The sequence below is a fragment of the Nilaparvata lugens genome, chromosome 6 (genome assembly GCF_014356525.2).
Source record: "Nilaparvata lugens isolate BPH chromosome 6, ASM1435652v1, whole genome shotgun sequence".
NCBI lineage: Eukaryota > Metazoa > Arthropoda > Insecta > Hemiptera > Delphacidae > Nilaparvata > Nilaparvata lugens.
The window spans coordinates 35,464,955-35,490,150 of NC_052509.1; the positions used below are offsets into that span (position 1 = coordinate 35,464,955).

Genomic DNA, 25,196 nt, shown 5'->3' on the forward strand with positions numbered 1-25,196 from the left:
AAAAATAATCTAATTCGTGACCTTGGAAAATAGCTGGAGAATTAATTGCTTTACAAACTTTTTAAATAATTGGTGAGTGACGAGGAACCCTGATGTCAGAATTATAGTTGGAGAATCAAGGGTTTTGATAGAAATTAATAGTACAAAATCGATTACTTTTATCAGTAATAACTTCAAATATCAACTTTCATTGAAAACTTGCAATATAATAACTGTAACTAATATAATGTAACTGATATTTGAATAAGTGCTTTGGCTTTGGGGGATTTTAATGGATTTCATCTATATAGATAATTATCCAACTCCAAAATAAATAATAATTTGCTAAAAATCAATTAATCCTAAACACCGAAGACAGCACAATTATTGGAAACAAACCAATATCTATATATAACCTGAGGCATCTCAGGTAACCCTCTATAACCCTATCGATATAGCTATCTCTATAACCCTTCAAAATTGAAGTTAGGGAACATAACGAACACAACTAAAAAATCATCAAATTCGGTGCACACATAAAAAAGTTATTGAATGTCGAAATTTGAGGCTCGTTTTTAATTATATAGATATTAACCAGCTAAAATCATACATTAGTGTGTGTGATAGCTCCCAAATAACCTCAGCTGATATTATGGATGAATGAATGGAAAAACTGTAGTAATTGCATGCAATGAATTCTTTAGCTGACCAAATGATAAATCATAACAATTTTTGGTACTTGAGTATTAAACGGAGGCCACTATTACGAAACGCGCCGCGGCACTTATAGAAGGTTAAATTGTTATAGATGTTGTAGTAGAACTATTCTAGTATTGTTGTGAGTCGAGCGTTATCAGATGGGTCATGTGTCTACTCGCAAAATCCCCTCCAAGTAGGCCAAGGTCAGGGTCGTTGACCGGAGCGCGGCTTCACACATTTCACGGTAAACCACAAATACAACTTCATGGACCCTGACACTGGGGCTAGTACGCAATATGTCGAGCGAATGTGGGGCAGTGCAAAGTGGAGAAATAAAAGGCAGCGAGGAACTGCGCGCCATCATTTGGATAGCTATTTGGTAGAATACGTGTGGCGATCAGATGTGACTGCTAGCGGCGGCGACGCTTTCAACTCCATCCTGACCGACATTGCTGCGTTCTGGGTTGCACAACGTCAGAACCAGGCGTCGGATTAATTCTAAACTTCACCTGTTAATCTATTAAAGTGTGTTCTTTCCAATTATGTAGTTATTTATGGTATCCCGTACGAAATATTTCTGTAGGTTAGGTGGCCTCCGTTTAATACTCAAGTACCCAATTTTTCCTTATGCACTTCAACGTTATCTTTATATCCTGAAAAAGAACGAAGGAATGATTCAATTTGTTGTCCAAGAATATGTGTTCAAAGTTTGAAGCTGATTGATCAATTCTTTCTAAAGTTATTGTAGAACATACAAATAGACGGACAACGACTTTGTCCCTCAGTAAGTCAAAAGTTAGAACTAGCTAACGCTAGTTCAATAATTATTTTATACAAAACCACTATAAATGAACAAAACATATTCACTAAGTGTAATAGTGTGAAATAGAGTGGGTATACTGTAGTTGTTTTTTTTGTGTGTCTTATTTTTCAGGTTTTTGATCTGGAATGAACTTTGATTCGTACTTTCAGATTTTAGTGTGAGAATATTTGACCATGTTTATTGAATTTGCTAACTTGTTGCTGGTAATCCCGTCCTGTCCCCAAACCTATGGATTGGGGTACAGTTAAGATTTAATTCACGAAAACGTCGACAACCCCAAAAGTAAGTCTTTAATTTGCACTAACCTTGGAACTGGCGAGGAAGTGGACTGTATCTCGTGTGTAGAAGTTACTGCTGACGATATCCTGTCTTTATGTGTAGTCCTATATGATATTGTACATATATCACGAAATGAAACGAGGTAATTAATTGCGTTCAAGCTCGAACGCCACGGAACGAAAACGAAAAACGATGCTGACTTCTCGAGCACTATTCTTGAAGTGCTGGGTTGGAAGATAAATGGGGAGGATGAAGGAGGGGTGAGGGAGAGAGGTTATCTTGCCTCTTTGGGAGAGGGGGAAGGGGAGGAAAGCGCAAACTAATCAGCCCACAATCAAGGCTGCCGATCCCCCGTGAATCCACCATCTCCGCCCGCCTTGGAATGCCCCATTTCCAAGAACATAAACTCAAAAAAAACTAAAATTTAAAAGTAAAAGAAAAACAAAACAACATGCACTGAACGGTAGGAAAGGAAAAACGAAGGGAAAAGGAATAGGAAAGGAAAACGGAAAACTAGGGGTGTGGGTTAAACTAATAGGGAAGTATGGGGGCAAGTTTCCTAACTGGCCTAACATACTCACCAGAGTTAGTTTTCACGTGAGCTGAGCGCACAACACCCTTAGCATCACTTATGATTTGGGTGACTCTACCTAATGGGTATGATAAGGGTGATGAATTGTCCTCTTTAATCCATACTAACTGCCCTACCTGAAGGTTTGTGTCACTCTCAAACCACTTATTCTTCTGTTGAAGAGTGTGGAGGTATTCACTCTCCCACCTCTTCCACAATCTCTGAGTGAAGCGATTAACCTTTTCCCAACGAGACAGTCTGTACTCGTTGACATCACTCACGTCAATTTCAGGAACCGCCAACAGAGGGCGATGAACAAGGAAATGTCCGGGAGTCAGCGCCTCGTAGTCATCAGGAGATGAAGAGAGCACATACAACGGTCTCGAATTGAGTATCGCCTCAATTTTCACCAACAGAGTGGAAAGCTCAACAATAGTTAGGACCGAATTTCCCACTTCACGAAACAAATGGAATTTCATATTTTTAATATTAGACTCACAGATTCCATTCATGAAAGGAGCATGTGGAATATTAAAACGAAATTGGATGCTTTTAGATGACATCGCATCACAGACGTTGGATTGATTTTCTGATGATCTGAGAAATTCAACAATTTCCTTCAATTGTCGCGCAGCACCTTTGAAATTCGTCCCTTGATCACAGAATATTTCTTTAGGCAATCCACGCCTAGAAACAAAACGATGGAGAGTGTTAATAAACTCTTCGGATGAAAGACTTGTAAGCACCTCAATGTGACAAGCTTTTGTTGCCAGACAGACAAACAGTGCAAAGTATGCCTTGTATGTACGAGCTTTGGGCCGAATACTCTCTTTGACAGTGAAAGGACCAGCTAGATCGACCGCAGCCTTCAGAAAGGGAGCACTGGGAACAACACGAGAGCTGGGAAGATCACCCATGACGGGAGCAACAAGAGTTGCATTGAATAAACGGCAACGAGTACAATTGAAAATCACATTTCTAATAGCACTGTGTGCTCCAACAATCCAAAAATAACGCTTAATAAGAGCACGCACTATTCTTGGTCCAGCATGAAGATGAGAAATATGATAATACTCAATGAGGAGTTTAGTAAAATGACTATCTTTATGTATCAAACAAGGATGCTTGGCTTCATATCCTAAAGCACTATTAACCAATCTGCCACCAACACGAATCACACCATCACAATCCAAGAATACAGACAATTTTTGGAAACTCTTATCACAAGGTTTACCTTCTTTCAATAGGTCGAGTTCACGATTGAAATGACACTTTTGAACAATTTTAACACAATAAATTTGTGCACATTTAAACTCTTGAACACTAAGTGCGCCTGATTCACGACACACACCACTAATTGATGCTTTACTGTTATTCACGAAACGTAAAACATAAGCACAGGAACGTAACAATCTCATGTATGATGAGAAACGTGTTATCTGAATAACAGCAGTCTCTTCAGTGATATTCAAGACAACACCTTTATTTTGTTTCACATCAGGCAGAATTTCAGTAGCAGGGTAAGTCATAGATGACAACGGCCAACATGATAACGAATAAGAACACCACGTTGGAGCATTGAACCAATCTTGCAAATTGCACAAGTTTTGGGGAGAAACGCCTCTTGAACCAACGTCGGCAATATTGAAATCAGTACCAATGTGATTCCAATCAGAAATATTAGTCAACTCTAATATTCTCACAACACGATTTGCAACAAACGTTTGCAACTTGTAAGGAGGTATATGCAACCAAGATAAAACAATAGTTGAATCACTGAACAGAAACGTAGATTGAAGATTGATTTTTTCCAGTGAAGGAAGGACTGAAACATACAATCGCGAAAGCAACAACGCAGCTTGAAGCTCTAATCGAGGAATAGACAGAGTTTTCAACGACGCAACTTTAGTTTTAGCTTTCAACAGGAAGCATTTCACCGTAGATTCTGACGACACAACTCTCAAGTAAATACAAGCACAGATTCCTTTCTGCGATGCATCGGAAAACCCAAGTATTTGACAAGAAAAAGCATCACCATAAACGCATCGAGGAATTGAAATTGAACTTAGAGCAGGAAGCTCTCTCATCAGCTCGTTCCAGCATTCGTTGTATTCAACAGGAATCGGCATATCCCAATCGATGTCCAACTTCCACAGCTCTTGTAAAAAACATTTCATTTTGAATATTACTGGAGCTATGAAACCGAGAGGGTCATACAGACGCGCGATAACGGACAGAACAGTGCGCTTAGAGTTTTTCTTTTGAAACTCTGGAACGGAGACTTTAATATGAAAACAATCAGTAGTTGGGTTCCACATTACACCAAGAACTTTCACATTTGAATTAGGCTCATCACTGATATGAAGTGGTACTTGAGTGTTTTCAGAACGAATCAAATCCAAGAACTCAGGAGAATTACTGCTCCATTTATTCAACTTGATATGAGCACAGTTTAGAAGATTACAAAGTTGTGATTTTATTTCACAGATTTCTTCCAACGAATTAGCACCTGTGAGAAAATCGTCGTGATATATATCATCACGAATAGCTGCTGCTGCCAACGGAAATTTATCTCCTTCATCTTTCGCCAGTTGAATGAGAGCACGTTGAGCAAGAAAACCAGACGGTTTCAAATCATATGTGATTGTTTTGAGCTCATAAACGACAATATCATCGGAAGGATCTTTACGAAACAATATGTGAAGGAAAGAACGATCTTCTTCATCAACGAGGATAGCACGATACATTTTCGTAACATCACACGTGAATATGAATGAGTGAAGTCTGAATCTAGTTAACACATCACATATGTCATTTAACAATTTTGGACCTGAATGAAGAACTTGATTCAACGAAATGTGACTCTTTTTTGCAGACCCATCAAATACAACACGAACCTTTGTTGTAGGTGATGACGGATTGAATACACAAAAATAAGGAATAAAATATTTACCTGGTTTTTTATCAACTTCCATATGATCCAAAAGAAGATACTCTTCCATAAATGATACGCAATCAGATTTCAAACGAGCATCACACAGCATACGACGCTCCAACGACAGAAAACGATTTAAAGCAACATCATGAGATTCATGAAACTTGAGTTGATTAGTGTCAACTTTGAAAGGGAGACGAACAACATATCTTCCTTCAGTATCACGCGTGTGAGTTTCAGCAAAATGTTTCTCACAAAACTCATCATCGGGACTAGGAAATTTATGATTAGGAATTTCTTCACTTTCCCAAAACTTATGAACCAAGTTATTCAACGAGTTCTCAGAGGTGGGACACGTCATTAATGCAGTCAATGACTGATTAAGAAGACCGGAATGATTTGGAAATTCACCCAAAATAATGTCACCAAACACGGTAGGAATCACGCAAAACGAACACTCTTCACTAGATGAGACTTGACTATGATGACGTAATATTTTGTTGAATAACTGACATCCCAATAGAAGATCAATGGAACGTTGTTCATAGAACACAGGATCAGCAAGGTTGAATTTTTTCAACTCATTTTGCACTTTTGAACTGAGATAAATAGGGGGCAATGAACCAACTATCTTATCAATCACATAAGCCTCAGCTTCTAAACGAGGGTGATTTGAGCCCTTAGGTTTCAAAAACATTTCACAACACCAGACGAATTCCCTACACTCGAGGAATTCAAACCAGAGAAATTTTGATGACAATCATGAACAGATAAACCAAGTTTCATAACAAGATCTTTTGTGATGAAATTGGCAGTACTACCAGAATCAATCATTAAACGAACACCAATAAACGAACCAGATGAATTTTTAATAACTGCTTGAGCAGTACCTAGAACAACACTCGTTTTAGGAATTAAACTAACAATTGATGACTTATCAATAACATTATCAGTGATACCACAATGCTTAGAAGAATTTGAATTCTCAACAACATTCATAGTGCTATCAGTTTGAGTGATCGAATCAACGGATTTCGATTTCAAAGCAACTTTAGAGATGTTATCAGTAGACTTCTGATAACGAACAGGAGAATTCGAACGGTTATTATCACTACTACGAGGATAATGAAGTAATTTATTATGCATACGACCACAATAACACAACGATTTAGACTTGCATTGGTTTACAGCGTGAAATTTGGAGAAACAATTGAAACAGACTCTCAATGATTTAATAAATTCATTCCTAGCTTTTGGATCTCTTTTCAAGAAAGCAGGACATTTGAATAACGAATGATTCGTTGAGTTGCAAAATGAGCATTTTGTTTCAGCACTATCATTCAATTCACAAGTAACTAAGCTGCTTTTATTTCGAACGCTGTTATTAGCCTGAGTAGATAAGACAACCTTTTTCTGAAAAGACTTATTTTTCGGCTTTTCGATAGATTTTTGTTCATAAACAGACGGCACATCAGATGCAGATAATTGATGAGATCTAACTCTCTTATTCACGAAATCAATCAACTGTTGACAAGAAGGAAAGCTCTTATCAGCTACCTCGAGCTCAAACGATTCACGTGATATTTTGTCTAATTGACGAATAGCTAATGAGTACAAGATATAATCAGCCAAATCAGGAACTTTCAACGATTTCAGAGTGGTAATACTATCACCTACTTTAACAAGAAAATCTTGAAGCGATTGTAACGAAGGTTTAAATAATGGGATTGAACTAGTTTTCAAAATCTCATTTACGTAGTAGTTAGCTAGCACCCTATCACTTTCATAACGCTTGCATAGAGTCTTCCATGCCAAATCAAAATCACTACTTATCTGAAAAGATTTTACTACTCTGGCTGCTTCGCCTTTCAACAAATTATGCAAAATATGAGATTTAAGAACAGGAGAATAATATTTATCATCCACAATCAATGATGAAAAGATATTTTTGAATCTAGGCCAGTCTGAAATATCAGAGCCATCAAACGGTTTTATTTCAGTTGGAGGTAATATCATGTTCAAACGGGGAGAATGAGAGGTTGAAGGTGAAGGTTCACTTTTCTCCTTCGGCTTCTCATTTTTCATTTGATTCAATTTATCACGAGCATTTATTATTGCACAGGATAAATTATCAATAACGGTAAGTGATTGATATTCAGGTTCTTTAGTAGGTTCAACTTGAATAGATAATTCATTGATTCCATCTAAGAGTGCAGAATATTCTTTCACAGTATTTTCAATAGATATGCTTCTTATCAAAAATTGAGATTGAATTTTAGGATCATTGATGTCCTTCAACAAGTCATAGGCTTGTTGAACACGGCTAAACAAAGTTTCTTTCTTCTTCACTCGAATAGTAAGCAAGGCTTGTGGGCTTGCCATTGTAACTAAGTAACTGATTAGATAAACAAGGAGATTTGGAAAGGAGCTTTGTAACTGGATTTAACTCTACTATTAACGAATTGAAATTCAAATTGAAAATAAATCTCTTGGAAATAGAACATATCCTAGGCCTGGTCGGACCATGTGGTAATCCCGTCCTGTCCCCAAACGTATGGATTGGGGTACAGTTAAGATTTAATTCACGAAAACGTCGACAACCCCAAAAGTAAGTCTTTAATTTGCACTAACCTTGGAACTGGCGAGGAAGTGGACTGCATCTCGTGTGTAGAAGTTACTGCTGACGATATCCTGTCTTTATGCGTAGTCCTATATGATATTGTACATATATCACGAAACGAAACGAGGTAATTAATTGCGTTCAAGCTCGAACGCCACGGAACGAAAATGAAAAACGATGCTGATTTCTCAAGCACTATTCTTGAAGTGCTGGGTTGGAAGATAAACGGGGAGGATGAAGGAGGGGTGAGGGAGAGAGGTTATCTTGCCTCTTTGGGAGAGGGGGAAGGGGAGGAAAGCGCAAACTAATCAGCCCACAATCAAGGCTGCCGACCCCCCGTGAATCCACCAGTTGCTTAGTTGTCAAAGTTAAAGCAATTTTCGTGCATTTTTCAAATGGTTTCAATTTCTTGTCCAAAAGGCTACTGTATTTGGGAATTGTACGACCATTGACCTTTTTGCAGCTTTGGCTTTTCCACTGGAAGTTATGCTCAACGATCGTGGAGGAGGAATAATCTTCAGTGAAAAAGCCTCATTTCAGTTCGTATTGAGACGTAACTGGAAAAACATCATGTTAGTCCAGGCGCTGGCTTACATTGAGCATACATGAGAGAGGCAGAGAATTTGACTTCGGATTATTGTTTGGGGGTCTTTAGTGTATATGAAACTCGATGTCGTCACGTCTCAGGGTTGTCGACAGCTTGGGGGGAGGGGGGTAAGTTGTAAAAAACGCGCGTTTATAAAATCGCCTGTCCTGCAGTTACTATTCATAGTACAGCTTTTAATTTTCTCTCAATATTATGTACACATAACTGGCTTTCAATAAGGTCCTATACATTTTTGCGATAAACCACATAGTTTTTCCGTAAAAAAATAAAATATCTCAAAAAATGTATTTTTTTATTATGGACTTTTTGTTATTTCTTGAATATTCAAGTAATTAGCCGACTTAGAGGAAAAGGCTCCCAATAAACGTTGTAGGCCGTTTCTTGCTGAATCCAATGATATATATAGTTTGGGGGTTACGATCATAGATGCGGCGGTGGGAGGGGGATAAGTAGCACTGTTACGCTGCGGCGCGGTCCTCCCCCATGATTAATGCGCGTAATGGCCTGTCTATCGCATCGCTCCTACTAGTCTATGCATTCAAATTATGTATTTCAGGAACGCTATCTTATGTATTTTCGGTCGCTGAACACGATTTTTCAACTCTCAAGCTTTGATAATTGATAATTCTCATCATAATATACTAATTATGGTCAAAATTACAAACTTTATCTCATTATCATTATTTATGATTACATTGTAATGATAAACCATCCTGTTAGGAATCCTAATGTGTTTCTCAGTCGATAAAAAACTGATATTCCACTAAGAGAGAATAATTATTCGATTTAGTTCAATGATCACTTTGGAATTGCGAAAGTCAAGTAATGGAGTAAGTTAAACAAATAATATAGGCTACCCCATATAGAGCACCGTGTAACAGGAGTAAAATATTTTCTCAATATAAATTTACAGTTGAAGCACAAATAATGTAAATTACTCCCATGTGATATGACTAAATATTTGATTACAAAGGAAATACAACTCTAAAGCTGCGTTTACACCAAAGTTATTAAGGAGATGTTAATATAACTTAATCATTATAGATTCTATTAGATTGAACATAACTTATCATACATATGATGGACATATGTGTTTGCCAAGTTCTGTTCAATCTAATAGAATCTATAAAGATTAAGTTATTAACATTTTGTTAATAACGTTGGTGTAAACGCAGCTTTATCAACTGATTTCTGTAACTTATATCTACGAATAGATACTTTTCATCTGGCTGAGTTTGACTGATTGTCTTGGGGTGGTACTTGAATGAAAGTGGAATGAGAGATATCTTTGTTGAATTTGAAATATTTGGAGAGAATACTGTAGGAAATCTATTGAGGGGAGATCAGTATAATTAAGGTGTGAGAGCAAGCAATCAATTCAATGAAACAACTACAAGGACTCATGAACGGTTCAAATATGAGAGATTGTCAAAGTATATTTGAAAGAAGTCAGGAGCTATTTGTGGAGTTTTTTAGGATCAAAATAAATGACTACTTGAAATTTATGACTGATTATTGTAACATAGTTTTAATTATCTTAATTGTATTCATGCTCATAAGGAAGGTCTCTCGCATCGCTCCTACTAGTCTTCTTGCTGAATCCAATGATATATATAGTTTGGGGGTTACGATCATAGATGCGGCGGTGGGAGGGGGATAAGTAGCACTGCTACGCTGCGGCGCGGTCCTCCCCCATGATTAATGCGCGTAATGGCCTGTCTATCGCATCGCTCCTACTAGTCTATGCATTCAAATTATGTATTTCAGGAACGCTAACTTATGTATTTTCGGTCGCTGAACACGATTTTTCAACTCTCAAGCCTTAATAATTGATAATTGTCATCATAATATACTAATTATGGTCAAAATTACAAACTTCATCTCATTCTGCAAGGAAACTAAGAAATGACTGTATGAAATAAACGAAACTTGGGTTTTAAGAAATATATTAGGATAGAATAAAGATAATATTCATATATGTTATGTTCTATTGTTTTTATCTCAAATTAATTTATTGTGATGCGCTGCAGGCTAAATTATATTATTAATTGCACACTGGCCACGCTTACTTGATATAGTGGTCAGTTAATTTCCAAGAAATATTTGTGGAATTTCTTAGTTCTTCATGGTGGAAATGGAATTCATCATTTATTCATTATCATAATGATTATGTTTAGTATGAAAATGTTAATCTTTCGTGAATCTTCAGTTTGTCGTGAACTTTTGAGAAATTATATCCAATATAATAATAGATATGTGTCAAATCAAAATGAAATGAAAATTTAAATATTCATTCATATTATTTCTAACAGTATTATTAAAATGATATTTCACTAACTTTTGATTGATTCATCCATTATGGTATTCAGTATCTTATGGTTCAGACTGTTTTGAAATGGTAACTAGTTATTCAGTATCAAAATTTGGGATTCGAATAGTTTTGGGCCATGCCTGTTATTCTTTCCCAAACATATTTATATGATTTGTAATTTTATCCACAAATGAATGAATGAATGTATGTATTCCTGCACGTAGCTAACGTATGGATTATTCCTTTATAGATTCTTGCATGTCACATTAATAAATCTCTGCCACAGATTTAGAAATCAAGTCTCGATGGTTTGGAGAGCATATTATTGGAGTGATTCTTTTACTCTGCTGCTTCTAATATGTTCACTACCTTTGTTTGATTTTAGACCATAGACATGAAAAGCTATGTCCACCTGTATCACTCCATCTTTATTGAGAATTTTCATAACTCTTCTCATCACAAAGTTTCCATAATCTTGCAGCGTATTGAAGTTTTGAAAAGTGAAGTAGGAGTTGAATTCAGGAGAGCCATGTCATCATTATGCGAATTTGTCAACGATATTTAGGGATTTAGTCAAATCCACAACTAGTTCTACTTACAATGTCATGGGCCAAGTGAGATTAAGAGATTTTTTCAAATATCCATCAGATGTTGACAGAGATTGCGGTTATTGTAGAAATGCATGCTGCACTAAAACTTCAATGCTGAATTATCTTTAAACAGCTACCTAGTAAAAATACAGAGATCAGATCTTTTTGTTCCAGAATTAACTAAGACTAGGATTTATGTTTGATTGTATCGTGGAGAATGAAAGAACTCTGTTTCTTTTTATAGGTGAGAATACACTTTTACAATTTGCCACAACTATGTTCAGATAAAAATCGTTGGAGACCGAATAACTATTTCTTTCTATACGTTCAAAAGAGAATCACACACTTCTTCACTTGCTTCCAGACCATTGATAACATTATGCAGATTCTGTTGTCCATCAGAAGATGACCTTGGTGATGTGAATGAAAGTCATACATAATTTCGCTCCTGGGTTTTGGAAGATTTTGTGTTATAAATAGTCACGGATAAGTACAAATTTTGTATTAATTTCATTATTAATTGTTTCTTGATCACGTTTTATCATTTTGTTTTAGATTTTAATTCTTAATTCTATTTTATAAGCCAAACATCGTTTAGAGGTTATTTTGAGGTTAGGTTTTCGAGATTTAAAAATAAACATAGATAGTTTACTTGACTAAAAATTATAACCAAATTAAAATCCTATCATTTATAAATCAATTATTATTATTGCAAGTAATATAATTTCTTAGATAGGAAGATGAGCTCAAGTAAAACACCGAAGGTTATAATAGAAATGTAAACATAGCGAGAGTACTTACGCGTTCCCAAAACCAAAATTCAAAAACGCCAAAACCAAAAACCCCAGTTCTTCAAACTACTTTAGCCGAAAAAGTTGCTCAACTACAAAGTAGCCACACTAATTTAAAAAACCAATTAGAAGTAACTTTAAAAACGTCTGAGGAAGAAAGGTTAGGGATGGTAGAAGAAATTAAATCTTTGGAACTGATTATAAAATTACAAGATGAAGACCATAAAAAAGAAATACTAAATCTAAAAAATCAATGTAGTCTAATGTCGGAGGAAATAAAGAAACTAAAATCTAAATTTGATAATACTAAATGTATGATAGAACCTCCGTCCAAATGCAAAAAAATAGAATCTAACCTAAATGATGGGAAATGCTCTGAAAATGGTCGAAATAAAACGTACAGTGAGGTTTTGAAGACAGCAACCAAAAATATAGCTGAGGGAAATAAAGATAGGAAAGGGAGAGTTCTGCTACTGACGTCCAGTCATGGACGTGATTGCAGTGATCTCCTTGATAAAAGATTAAAAAATAAATTTGATGTCCAATGTTTTTTCAAGCCAAGTGCATCAATTAATGCAGTTGTAGAGTCAGCTAGGGAACAAACTAAAGATTTTGATGAAAATGACTATCTAATTGTACTGGGTGGCTCAAATAATATAAATGAACCTAACTTGAATCATCTTCCTCAAGTAACAGAAAAAATCAAGGAAATTGTGCCACTCAGCAAAAAAACAAACTTAATAATAAGTACTATTCCTAATAGGTTTGATAGGCCAGAATTAAATGAAGCAATCAACTCGACAAACAAATCAATCCATAATACAATCAACAGCCTAAAAAATAAGAATTCTAAACAACTGGGGATTTGTTTTCTAAATGAAAGGCTGAAAAGACATAACTTCACTAATCATGGGTTGCATCTAAATCGATCTGGCAAAGTAATCTTTTGTAATAGATTGGCAGAGCTGATTGAAAGCCGTTTGCAATCCTCTGGTTTAAAAACAGTCAAAAAAACAAATAACGATTTTTTAGTAAATTGGCTCAAAACAGGGAAAGGGAAATAGCTACAAATGCTAGAGATAGAGTAGCACAAGATGGTAAGGTCTTTAGTATTTATCATCAAAATATTCAGTATCTTCGCAACAAAATTGACAGATTAGAAGTATTTCTTAAACAGGAGGATCCTGATATTGTTATTTTCACAGAGCATGGCTTAAAAATAAAGGAAATAAATCAAGTTAGGATTCCAGGCTATTCACTGAGATCAGAATTTTGTAGAATAGCTCATAGAAGTGGTGGTGTATGTATATTCACTAGCAATGCTAAACATACCCAAACTTATGAACTGGATTTTGTTAAGAGATTTTCTGTTGAGATGGATTTAGAGGTGACGGGACTAAGGTTAAAAATTGATGATCGATTTGAGGTAGCAGTGTTAGGTATCTATAGGTCACCAAATGGAGACTGGCAAAAATTTTGTGAGCTGCTCCATACACTTTTGGAAATTACAACCGCTCGTTTCAGAAATGTTATAGTAGTAGGAGATTTCAATACCGATTTTGCCAGGCAGGATAAAATGACAGAGGACATTAGAGATATTATTAATATGAATAATTTAGAAATTAAGGTCCACGAATATACAAGAGTAACTCGAACTTCACAGACAATTATTGATAATATCCTCACAAATATAGAAGGGTGTAATGTCAGGTTAGGTAGCTCAGATCTGTCAGATCATAACTATCAAATTTTAGATGTTAAGCTGCAGGGCCAGAATCCAGCAGAAAAAAAACTTTTGTGAAAGAAATTCAGCAATATGAGCTAGGAAATATAAATTGTTTGAAGCAGGAACTGCTTCAAGAAAATTGGAGTAGTGTTTATAACAGTTGTAACCTAAATTACAAATATAAGCAATTCATTGATACTCTAAGATTTCACATTAGTGTATGCTGTCCAATAAAAAAAGTCAAAGTAAAAAGTAAATTAAACAAAGTAGATGAATGGATAACTGAAGATATTCTTACTCAAAGAAATATTGTTAGGGAAGCTTATGAGGAATTTAAATTAGTGAGGGATGTTCCGAGTGAAGTCAAATACAAATGTCTAAAGAAAAACTATGCAAAAGAAGTGATGAAAGCTAAGTGTAAGAAAACAGCTGAAATATTAACAACTAGTACCAATTTTAACTCTGCTGTTTGGGAGGTAATTAATAGAAATAGGAGAGCAGCTCAAAAAGATACAGTTACTAATGTCCCTAGGATAATCGATGAACATGGAATTATATGGATGATAGTATAGACATTTGTAACTTTTTCAATAAGTATTATCAACAGGTTGCATATAATCTCCAAAAGTCACTGAACACTAATACTTATAATACAACTACATTAAATGCTGAGCCAATTGAAAAGGTATTTAAATTTCATCCATTATCAAGAGATGAGTTGTCAAGAATAATAAAAATTTGAATAACAAAAAAACAGTAGGATTGGATGGGGTCTCAAGCAAAATTTTAAAAGAATGTGAAAATGAATTACTGGACCCTTTATTGCATCTCCTTAATACTTCACTAGAGCAGGGTATTTTCCCTGATGATCTGAAACAAGGAAAAATTTTGCCAATTTTCAAGAGCGGTGATTCTGAAAGAGTTGAAAATTATAGACCCATTAGTATTCTAAATGTAATAAGTAAAATTTTTGAAAGAGTAGTTTTAAATAGGCTATTGATGCACCTGGAAGAAATTAATTTCATATGTGATGAACAGCATGGGTTCCAGAAAGGGAAATCTACTAAGACTGCAATAGTATCCCTTGTTGAAAGACTAATAGATATAATAGATTCAGGTGAGAAGGCAGCCGCAATATTTCTTGATTTATCCAAAGCTTTTGATTGTGTGAACCATAGAATATTATTGGAAATACTTAAAACTGTAGGTGTGAATGGTATAGAACTAAAATGGTTTGAATCATATCTCATAGGTAGAAACCAGTGTGTTGAGCTTACCAAGGTGGATGGGAATGAAATAGTAAAAATTAAATCTCAAAAACTGGAGGTCCAGGCTGGAGTACCTCAAGGCTCAATTCTGGGTCCCTTACTGTTTCTGTTGTATGTGAACCAATTACCAAAAGAGTTAAAAGATCACAGAGCTCTGTTGTTTGCTGATGACACGTCGCTTATCTTTAACAATTATTTATTAGATAGTCTAGAAATAAATGCTTTTACTGGAGTACAGTCAATTGTCCAATTCTTGAAGCAAAGGCAATTAACAATAAATAGTAAGAAATGTCAATTCCTACAATTCAAAAGTAAATATAATTCAGTAGAGGATAGAGAAATAAATGTGTTTGTAGAGGAAAATGAATTAGACCAAGAAGAGAAAGTAGCATTCTTGGGAATTTTATTGGACAGGAAATTAACATGGCATCCTTACATTGAGAGGATATGTAATAAGATATCATCTGGAGTATTTGTCCTGCGGCAGCTTGCTAGGCTGAATGATAAAAAACTACTGTTAACTGCTTACCATGGACTTATACTATCTCATATTAGGTATGCTATTTTAGTATGGGGTAATTCATCTCAACAAAATATGGACAGGGTGTTTAAGATTCAAAAGAAGGCACTCAGATGTATAGAGAAAGTGAATAGGTTAGACTCTTGTAGGCCTTTATTTAAAAAGCTTGGTCTATTAACTGTGCCATCTTTGTATGTATATGAAGTTGTAATGCATGTGAAAACGAGTGGTGTGATCCAGAATTCAGATGTTCATGAGTATAATACGCGAAACAGAGCAGATTATCATATAATGGGTCACAATAGTAGGTTATTTGAACAAAAACCAGATTATATTGGTAGGAAATTTTATAACAAGCTACCTCAAATCTTGAAAAGTAATGATGATTTGAAGATTTTCAAAAAACAAATTAAAAAATATTTAGTTGATAGAGCTTTTTATAGTGTACAAGAATTCCTTTCAAACCTAAACTAGGTTGAACTACTTAGTGTTAGAATTATTATGTAATAACATGACTTGTCTTATACTCCATGACTGGAGTCTTTAGGACGTAATCTTAAAAAAAAAAAAAAAAAAATCAGAGTCTTGAAGAAAAATGTTATGTTCTCTTGAGAAGATTATGCTTCTGGAAATCATTCTCATCTCTCATTATTCTTGTTTTACTTCATTAGATGACTTTCTTCACAATCTCCAGTGTTATCCATAATGATGTCAACATACTTGAACAGAATATCTTTGATGGAAGATTTATTTATATAGTAGCAGCCATTTTAGGAAAGCCTTTGAAGAACTAGCTATTCCAATCACTCAGTTTTGGATGATCGAATGAGGGTTTGCTCCAAAGCATGATCGGTTGTCACATTTATTAAATTTTCAAGGTTTCATTTGACAGAGAGTCAATGTATTGACTGTAGGCTATAGATTTAATGTTTCCTTATTGGAAATTATTTTCTACTTCTATGGGTATTTTTTCATATTTTCTGGATATAACACAGACTTTATACTGTAACATAGTTTGTGTGATTGAATGAAAAAAGTATGGGATCTTTTCTCGTACAGTTTCTATGTGCAATACCAGAGTCCTTCCTTATGAGCATGAATACAATTTAAGATTATTAAAACTATGTTACAATAATCAGTCATAAATTTCAAGTAGTCATTTATTTTGATTCTAAAAAACTCCACAAATAGCTCCTGACTTCTTTCAAATATACTTTGACAATCTCTCATATTTGAACCGTTCATGAGTCCTTGTAGTTGTTTCATTGAATTGATTGCTTGCTCTCACACCTTAATTATACTGATCTCCCCTCAATAGATTTCCTACAGTATTCTCTCCAAATATTTCAAATTCAACAAAGATATCTCTCATTCCACTTTCATTCAAGTACCACCCCAAGACAATCAGTCAAACTCAGCCAGATGAAAAGTATCTATTCGTAGATATAAGTTACAGAAATCAGTTGATAAAGCTGCGTTTACACCAACGTTATTAACAAAATGTTAATAACTTAATCTTTATAGATTCTATTAGATTGAACAGAACTTGGCAAACACATATGTCCATCATATGTATGATAAGTTATGTTCAATCTAATAGAATCTATAATGATTAAGTTATATTAACATCTCCTTAATAACTTTGGTGTAAACGCAGCTTTAGAGTTGTATTTCCTTTGTAATCAAATATTTAGTCATATCACATGGGAGTAATTTACATTATTTGTGCTTCAACTGTAAATTTATATTGAGAAAATATTTTACTCCTGTTACACGGTGCTCTATATGGGGTAGCCTATATTATTTGTTTAACTTACTCCATTACTTGACTTTCGCAATTCCAAAGTGATCATTGAACTAAATCGAATAATTATTCTCTCTTAGTGGAATATCAGTTTTTTATCGACTGAGAAACACATTAGGATTCCTAACAGGATGGTTTATCATTACAATGTAATCATAAATAATGATGATGAGATAAAGTTTGTAATTTTGACCATAATTAGTATATTATGATGAGAATTATCAATTATCAAGGCTTGAGAGTTGAAAAATCGTGTTCAGCGACCGAAAATACATAAGATAGCGTTCCTGAAATACATAATTTGAATGCATAGACTAGTAGGAGCGATGCGATAGACAGGCCATTACGCGCATTAATCATGGGGGAGGACCGCGCCGCAGCGTAGCAGTGCTACTTATCCCCCTCCCACCGCCGCATCTATGATCGTAACCCCCAAACTATATAATTATATCATTGGATTCAGCAAGAAACGGCCTACAACGTTTATTGGGAGCCTTTTCCTCTAAGTCGGCTAATTACTTGAATATTCGAGAAATAACAAAAAGTCCATAATAAAAAAATACATTTTTTGAGATACGGTATTTTATTTTTTTACGGAAAAACTATGCGGTTTATCGCAAAAATGTATAGGACCACATTGAAAGCCAGTTGTGTGTACATAATATTGAGAAAAAATTAAAAGCTTTACTATGAATAGTAACTTCAGGTCAGGCGATTTTATAAACGCGCGTTTTTTACAACTTACCCCCCTCCCCACCAAGCTGTCGACCACCCTGAGACGTGACGACATCGAGTTTCATATACACTAAAGACCCCCAAATAATAATCCGAAGTCAAATTCTCTGCCTCTCTCATGTATGCTCAATGTAAGCCAGCGCCTGGACTATGTAAAGGTGTGCGAGCCTCGGTCCTTTGAATGGGTCTGTTACCCATCCAGAGGGACAAATTAAAACGTTTTTCGGTAATCAGTAATTTTGATTTAGTATAAAAGTCCGAATTAGATAGAATCAGTAGATGTAATATTAAGAAGTTAATTGTGTGCGTGAATTTAAGTAGTGTAGTAAGTTTCATAACGTCTGAGTTCATTGAGTTTTTGATTATGTGTTCTCAAAAGTAAAGTTTAGATATTTAATTGTTGAAATGGTGAGTGCCAAACTCTTGTTGTTTTCGTATTATAGATCAAAATTTAGTACATAGAATGACTGAGGCCCGAATTTAGTTGCAGCAAGTTAGCAGGTTCCTAAAATGTATAGATTGAAATTGAATATATGGTACCTTCTTTTTCTGAATCAGTTACTGAGTAACTCTGTTTGAAAATTTGACATGATTTATATTAATTCATTAATGAATTCAATAAACCTGACATTAAATTTTAAAAGTACTTTTTTCAATGAAGTTCCTGACTCGTAGTTGCTAGTTGCTAATAGGTGACAATCAAATAATTATGATTATCTGTGCATTTGGATGAACAAATTCACTATAAGCTCCCAACCAATCAAGGATTCAAATACCGGTAGATGATTTGATAGCAGTAAACTTTAGCAAATAATATAGAAGAGAAGAAACACCCCCCTCCGTTTACACTAAGCTTAATTTATCATCTACCTAGGTCTCTATCTAGGGCAACCAAACTGAACATTGACAAAACGCTGATCTGACCAATAATCACCTATGGCTATTTTGATATTTCAAAAAATATGTATTTACTTGATAATGGAACCTTAAAATAATATAAGAAATTACTCATACTATGTATATGATTGATGCAGTAGCCTACTGTATGGCATGTATGTTTTATGTTCTATGTTTTGATTTTATTTTTGACGATACACTGTTTGATACAATTAACTTTTTGTACAACAATGTGTAAATAAAGAATTTGATTTGATCTGATGAAGTGGAGGATGATCTCCGAAAGATGGGGATAAGAGCATGGAGACGAAATGCATGTGACCGTGATGTGTAGAGGGCTCTGTGCGAGAGGCTAAAGCTCACATCGAGCTGTAAAGCCAGAGGAAGAAGAAGAAGAAGAAGAAGAAGAATTTATCATTAGTACCACTAGAGTAAATGAGCCTACAGTTGAACAATAATATAAAAACATCCCACAATAATATCTAGATATTTACAACCAGAATAAAAAAAGACTTCGAAATTCATCAGTCTTTCAATGTTACGGGAAGCAATACTAAGAAAATGAAAATATATTAGTTTGTTCAACAGTTTAACAAAGACATAGACAGTTTAATATATACTACAGTTTACAATTGCTTGTGAATAGCTCGTCAAAAAACAATGTTTTGAAATACTATTGTTCACGTAGACCTTTCTGCCAGAAGGGCGTTGGCGGTTGTGCGAGCATCAAACAGGTAGGAATCTACAAAAAATTGACACCCTGGCTCAATAGAGCAACTTAGTTCAAAGGTAGTTTACAAATAATAGCTGTGACGAATAGGCAATTCATTCTTTTTAAACAGTCAGCTCATTTGTCCGTTGCAGTTGAGATCGGTTTCGCATGTCAACATACAATAATCTATATATATAAAAGTGAAATGGCACCCACTCACTGACTGACTCACTCACTCACTCACTCACTCACTCACTCACTCACTCACTCACTCACTCACTCACTCACTCACTCGCAGAACTAAAAATCTACCGGACCAAAAACGTTCAAATTTGTTAGGTATGTTCAGTTGGCCCTTTAGAGGCGCACTAAGAAATCTTTTGGCAATATTTTAACTCTAAGGGTTGTTTTTAAGGGTTTAAAGTTTGTCTTTTAGAATGTATATTGTTCTTCTCCCAATCTCTTAATTATAATTGAAATTTCCATATCATATGTTACTATAGAACTATAATCTAGATAGAGTACCTACCTCTTCGAAACAGTTGTTAACTGGCAACTAAATTAATAATTTTGTCAGGTTGGCATTAAGTTGAGTTGACTTTGTTAGGTTGGCATCAAGTTGAAGATTTAAATGCATTTATCGCGGAGAAATTGATTGGGCACTGCTACTTCAATCCTGGGAATATCATATTACTAGCCGTCAGGCTCGCTTCGCTCGCCATATCCGTTTAGCCAGACGTTTAGTCTGGACCCCCGGCTGGATTATCCTAACATATGATAAAAACGCTCAAATGAAAAATGCAGGCGAGCGAAGCGAGCCTACTGATCTCATTCTTGGACGATCCAGTCGGGGGTCCAGGGGGCGGAGCCCCCTGGCTAGACGGATATGGCGAGCGAAGCGAGCCTGATGGCTAGTATGATATAAAGCTTAAATTTCGTATTAGGTGAATAAAACAATATTCTTAGACTCAGTATGAGAAGCAGAAGGTGATTTGATTAAAAAATCAAATATCTCAAATTCCAAATCAAATCTATAAACTGCATGAGTATAACGACAACACAGCTGCACACAATAATTGTGTTTGCAATGTTCTATTCTATCTAGTACAATTTGTATGGTCGAAACAATTTTTTCGCCCCACTTGGATGTAATGAGCTGGTTTACGTGCGTCATATGGAGGCCGAAAGTGATTGTTTTCTGACCAGGCCGGTAAAATTTTTACGGCCCTAGGGCTGTAAAATAACCTTGAAATCAGCTGATTCTGATTTGTTGTGAACGTGTTTACAAAATAGTTTATGAAACGGAATCAGTTTATGCTTCTAGAATTGAATAAAGTATTTTGCAATAAGATACTATCATTTTATTTGGATGAATGAAATACAAATGAGATATTATAAACTATTCAAATTCAATTTTCAGAGTATAATAGAATCTAACCTCAAACCTCCTAGTAGGCTACTGCGTTTATCACGGAACATGGTGGATAAACGGAATCATTTTATGCTTCTAGAATTGAATAAAGTATTCTGCAATAATATACTATCATTTTATTTGGATGAATAAAATACAGATAAGATATATATTCAAACTATTCAAATAATTCGATTTTCAGAGTAGGATAGAACTTCTAACCTAAACTTCTGTTGACATTCAGATTGGACAAATTTCAAGTGTGCTAAAACAGCTGATCAAAAACTTTTTATTATTTGTGTTTATCATTCAATAATTAAAACATTTATAATAATATCATCTTATTGTCATTTGGAAGAATAAAAATTATAAACTCAACCTCTTACATAATTGAACATAATCCATAATCTTTTGGGTTATTTAGACAAATCAGAATAAAAAATAAAAATACTTGGACAATTTCCTGATATTCAGATTACCTCAGATTTGCTAGAGCTATGACCTTCCACTTTTGCTTTCGAAAGTGCTTATAATAGACAATATTATTCTCATATATATATATATATATATATATATATATATTATATATATATATATATTATATATATATATATATATTGTTTATTTTTCTGTGTGGCGAAAAATAACGTTCTCACCATGGGCAAAAATGTTTTTCCGGCTCTCAATCTTTTCTAGTCCTCGGCCTACGGCCTCGGACTTGAAAACCGATTTCGAGCCAGAAAAGTCTCATTTTCGGCCCTAGGTGCGAAATATACTATATATTGTAGTTCTGACTTTTCAATATATTGGTTGAATACATGAGAAAATTCCAGAGCCAAATCTTTGATGCAAAATTTCCTTGTGCTAGATACAAAGTGGCCCAAAAACCTTGTATTTTCAATTAGTTTTCCAGTTTTCAGTTATTTCCGCCAAATTCTGTAATCGAACAGAAAAAATTTCTCTTGCCTATTATTTAGATTACAAAATTCCTAATAGAATTAGATTATTCAGAACGTACTGTCTTTAATGAGTACTGAGTTACAATTTTTCAAAAATAAGTAAAGTTTTAAGAAAAAATGAATTTTGATGAATTCTCATTTTTTCATCCGATTTCTACCATTTAAATTTATAATTCAAAATTCCTTTGGGCGTAAATTTGTGCTCTACAATTTGAGACAAGGTAGAGCGCTCTTTCTCATATAGATTTTCAGGTACACCTGATAACAATGCTCCTTGTATTTTGGAAAATACCTTTTTTTTAGCTTCAATCATCACCAGCAACTCCATAATCTTGTCATAACATTAAGCACCATCATATAAGTTCATTGGATCATGTTCTATAAGAATGAACCGTTAGATGCACGGAGAGGCGCGCATATAAGGACACCTCAAGGATCAAAATTTCAAACACTCACCACTTTTGACACAATGATCGGATCTCATCGTACTACAGCTCATTCTTCTCGGCTTGCCAAGGCGGTTCAAAATCATGCATCATACGAAAAATTCGATCGTAAAATAGAAAATTCATCCTTGAGTTTAACCAGTAATTCAATTCACAAAAAAATGACCAATTTCCATATTCGAAGCTGTGTACCGTATCTTGTGAAATACTCTGGATAAAATTTCAAAATCTAGTGAGGATGTGGAAAAGTATATCCTCTTCCCACTACAATGGAGAATACTTTTGATTTCAGTATCATCAGAAAGTTACAGCCGATTTTTAAAATGGCGATTCTAGTTTTTCATTTTTTTCGCGATTTTTCTGTTAATCAAGAGTCTCTAAAATGAGAAACATCATAGAAGCTCAAATTGTAGACAATTCCATTCTCTACGAGCTCAGTTGCCAAAAATGCATCTTGAATCACTGTTTCCTGGACCGTTAATACTAGGGAAAGTATATTTGATTTCATGATTTTTCAACAATCTAATCTTACACTAGGATCTTATTCTCCCATAAATCGTTCTCAGCAACTAGAAGAGGAGATTGTGTTCTAAAATTCAAGATCAAGTATTTTCTATCATTTATCTGGATATAGAATTTGGCCTTTTTTTGTGAACTGGAAAATGAACCAGACATTTTAGGTATATTTGAGCCATTCTGTATCTTGCACAAGGAAATCTTGCATGAAAAAATTGGACTTCTCTTATGTATCCAAATTGAGAATTCAGATCTACAATATAAAATGCAAGCACACCCCTTTTTGATGTCTATAGTGACTGAACTATAGTAACTGTAGTTTTTTCAAACTATCGGGGCGATCCGCGCCTGTCACCACCTTCTATAGAAGATAGATGTGATTCACGTTATAACATTAGGGCCTATATTAGTCCAGTCAATTTAGACAGGATAAAAAGCAATATCTTATATTCATTGTAGTTCTGATTTGTTACGGTTTGTATGCATAAGTCCAGAACCAATTTTTGCATACAAAATTTCCTTGTACAGAGTGGCCCAAATACCTAATATGTCTGGTTCATTTTCCAGTTCTGAGCTGTTACCATCAAATCCAGTCATAGGACAAAAAAATACTCTCTCTGCTTTTTTACTGTATATAAAATTCAGAATAGAATGAAATCATTCAGATACCTCTCTAACTTCAATCAGCTCTATCGTACAGTTTTTCCAAAACGAGTAGAGTTTCATGGAAGAATCAATTTTGATAAATTTTATAGTATTTAATCAACAATATCTTCCGATTGTCACAATTCAAAAATGTATAATTCAACATCCTACTACGCGTAATTTTGTGCTCTACAATCTGAGAACAGCAGGTAGAGCGCTCTATCTCAAAGATTTTCAGGACACCTCAAGGATCGAAATTTCATTCATAACTTTTGATACAATGTTCGGATCTTCTCATACACTCTTTCTTTTCGGCTTGTCAAGGCAGTTGGAAATCATATACCATGAGTCAAGTTCGTAAGAGAAATGGGAATTTTTTTGTTGAGTGTACACTGTACCTCAACCCATATTCCATACACAAAATAATGAAAATTTATTTATTTGTATGCTCCATATCTTATGGAATAATTCAGATATAAAATCAAAATCTAGTCAAAGATGTGAGGAATTTCCTCCTCTTCTCACTCCAATCAACAATACCATTAGAAAGTTACAACTTTCTAAAGATTAAAAAAGTGATGATTGCAGTATTACCATTTTTTCGCAATTCCACTGTTAATCAAGAGTCTCTAAAACGAGGCTCATACATCATAGAAACTCATGATTGGTTCTAAATTTTATCCTATAGGAGCTCAGTTGCCTTAAATATTTATCTTCAACTACTGTTTTCTATCTTAGAACTACCGAGATCGTGAATATGAGGAGAATATCTTCAATCTCTTGATGTTTGCAAGTGATTGAATCGTACCATGCGTCCAAGTATGTCCAAAGCAGAGTGAACTATGAATGAAAATGATAAAATCAACAGCATTTTTGCATCGAATTTTATTAACAGATTCAGCCACAAAGTTTCTTCTAAAAGTTCATGAAGATTATTCCAAAATCGATTTACAATTTTAGCTTTGCTCTTTATTGCTTTACTTATAATTTTGTATTATATCAAGCAAAGGAAATACATTTATGACAAAAATACTCATAATAACAGGGGTAGGTAAATCTTTTTAGAGTTAAATCTTTTAAAGCAAAATCTTTTTATATCAATCAATTTCCTCCTTATCATAATATACAATGAAACTGGATATTATTTTACTGAATGCTAAAAAGATAGTGGCTCTTATAAGTTTATAATGAGAGAAATTCATTGAATTTTCAAATTAATCCCTCTTCCACAATCTCCTGCTCATCGGCTTGCCTACCGGCATTTATAGTTGATAGGTATGCGAAATTAGAACTTTCCACTGGGTACAGTCCATGAAAAAGGTTAACAATCTTTGGCTATTCAATGAAAAAAA

General features: G+C 34.6%; 1 protein-coding gene across 2 annotated transcripts in view; it reads right to left on the bottom strand.

Moving 5' to 3' along the window:
- Positions 1-25,196, bottom strand: part of LOC111056781 (integrin-linked protein kinase) — a 138,203-nt gene that overhangs the window by 59,103 nt on the left and 53,904 nt on the right. The gene's annotated exons all lie outside the window — the stretch shown is intronic.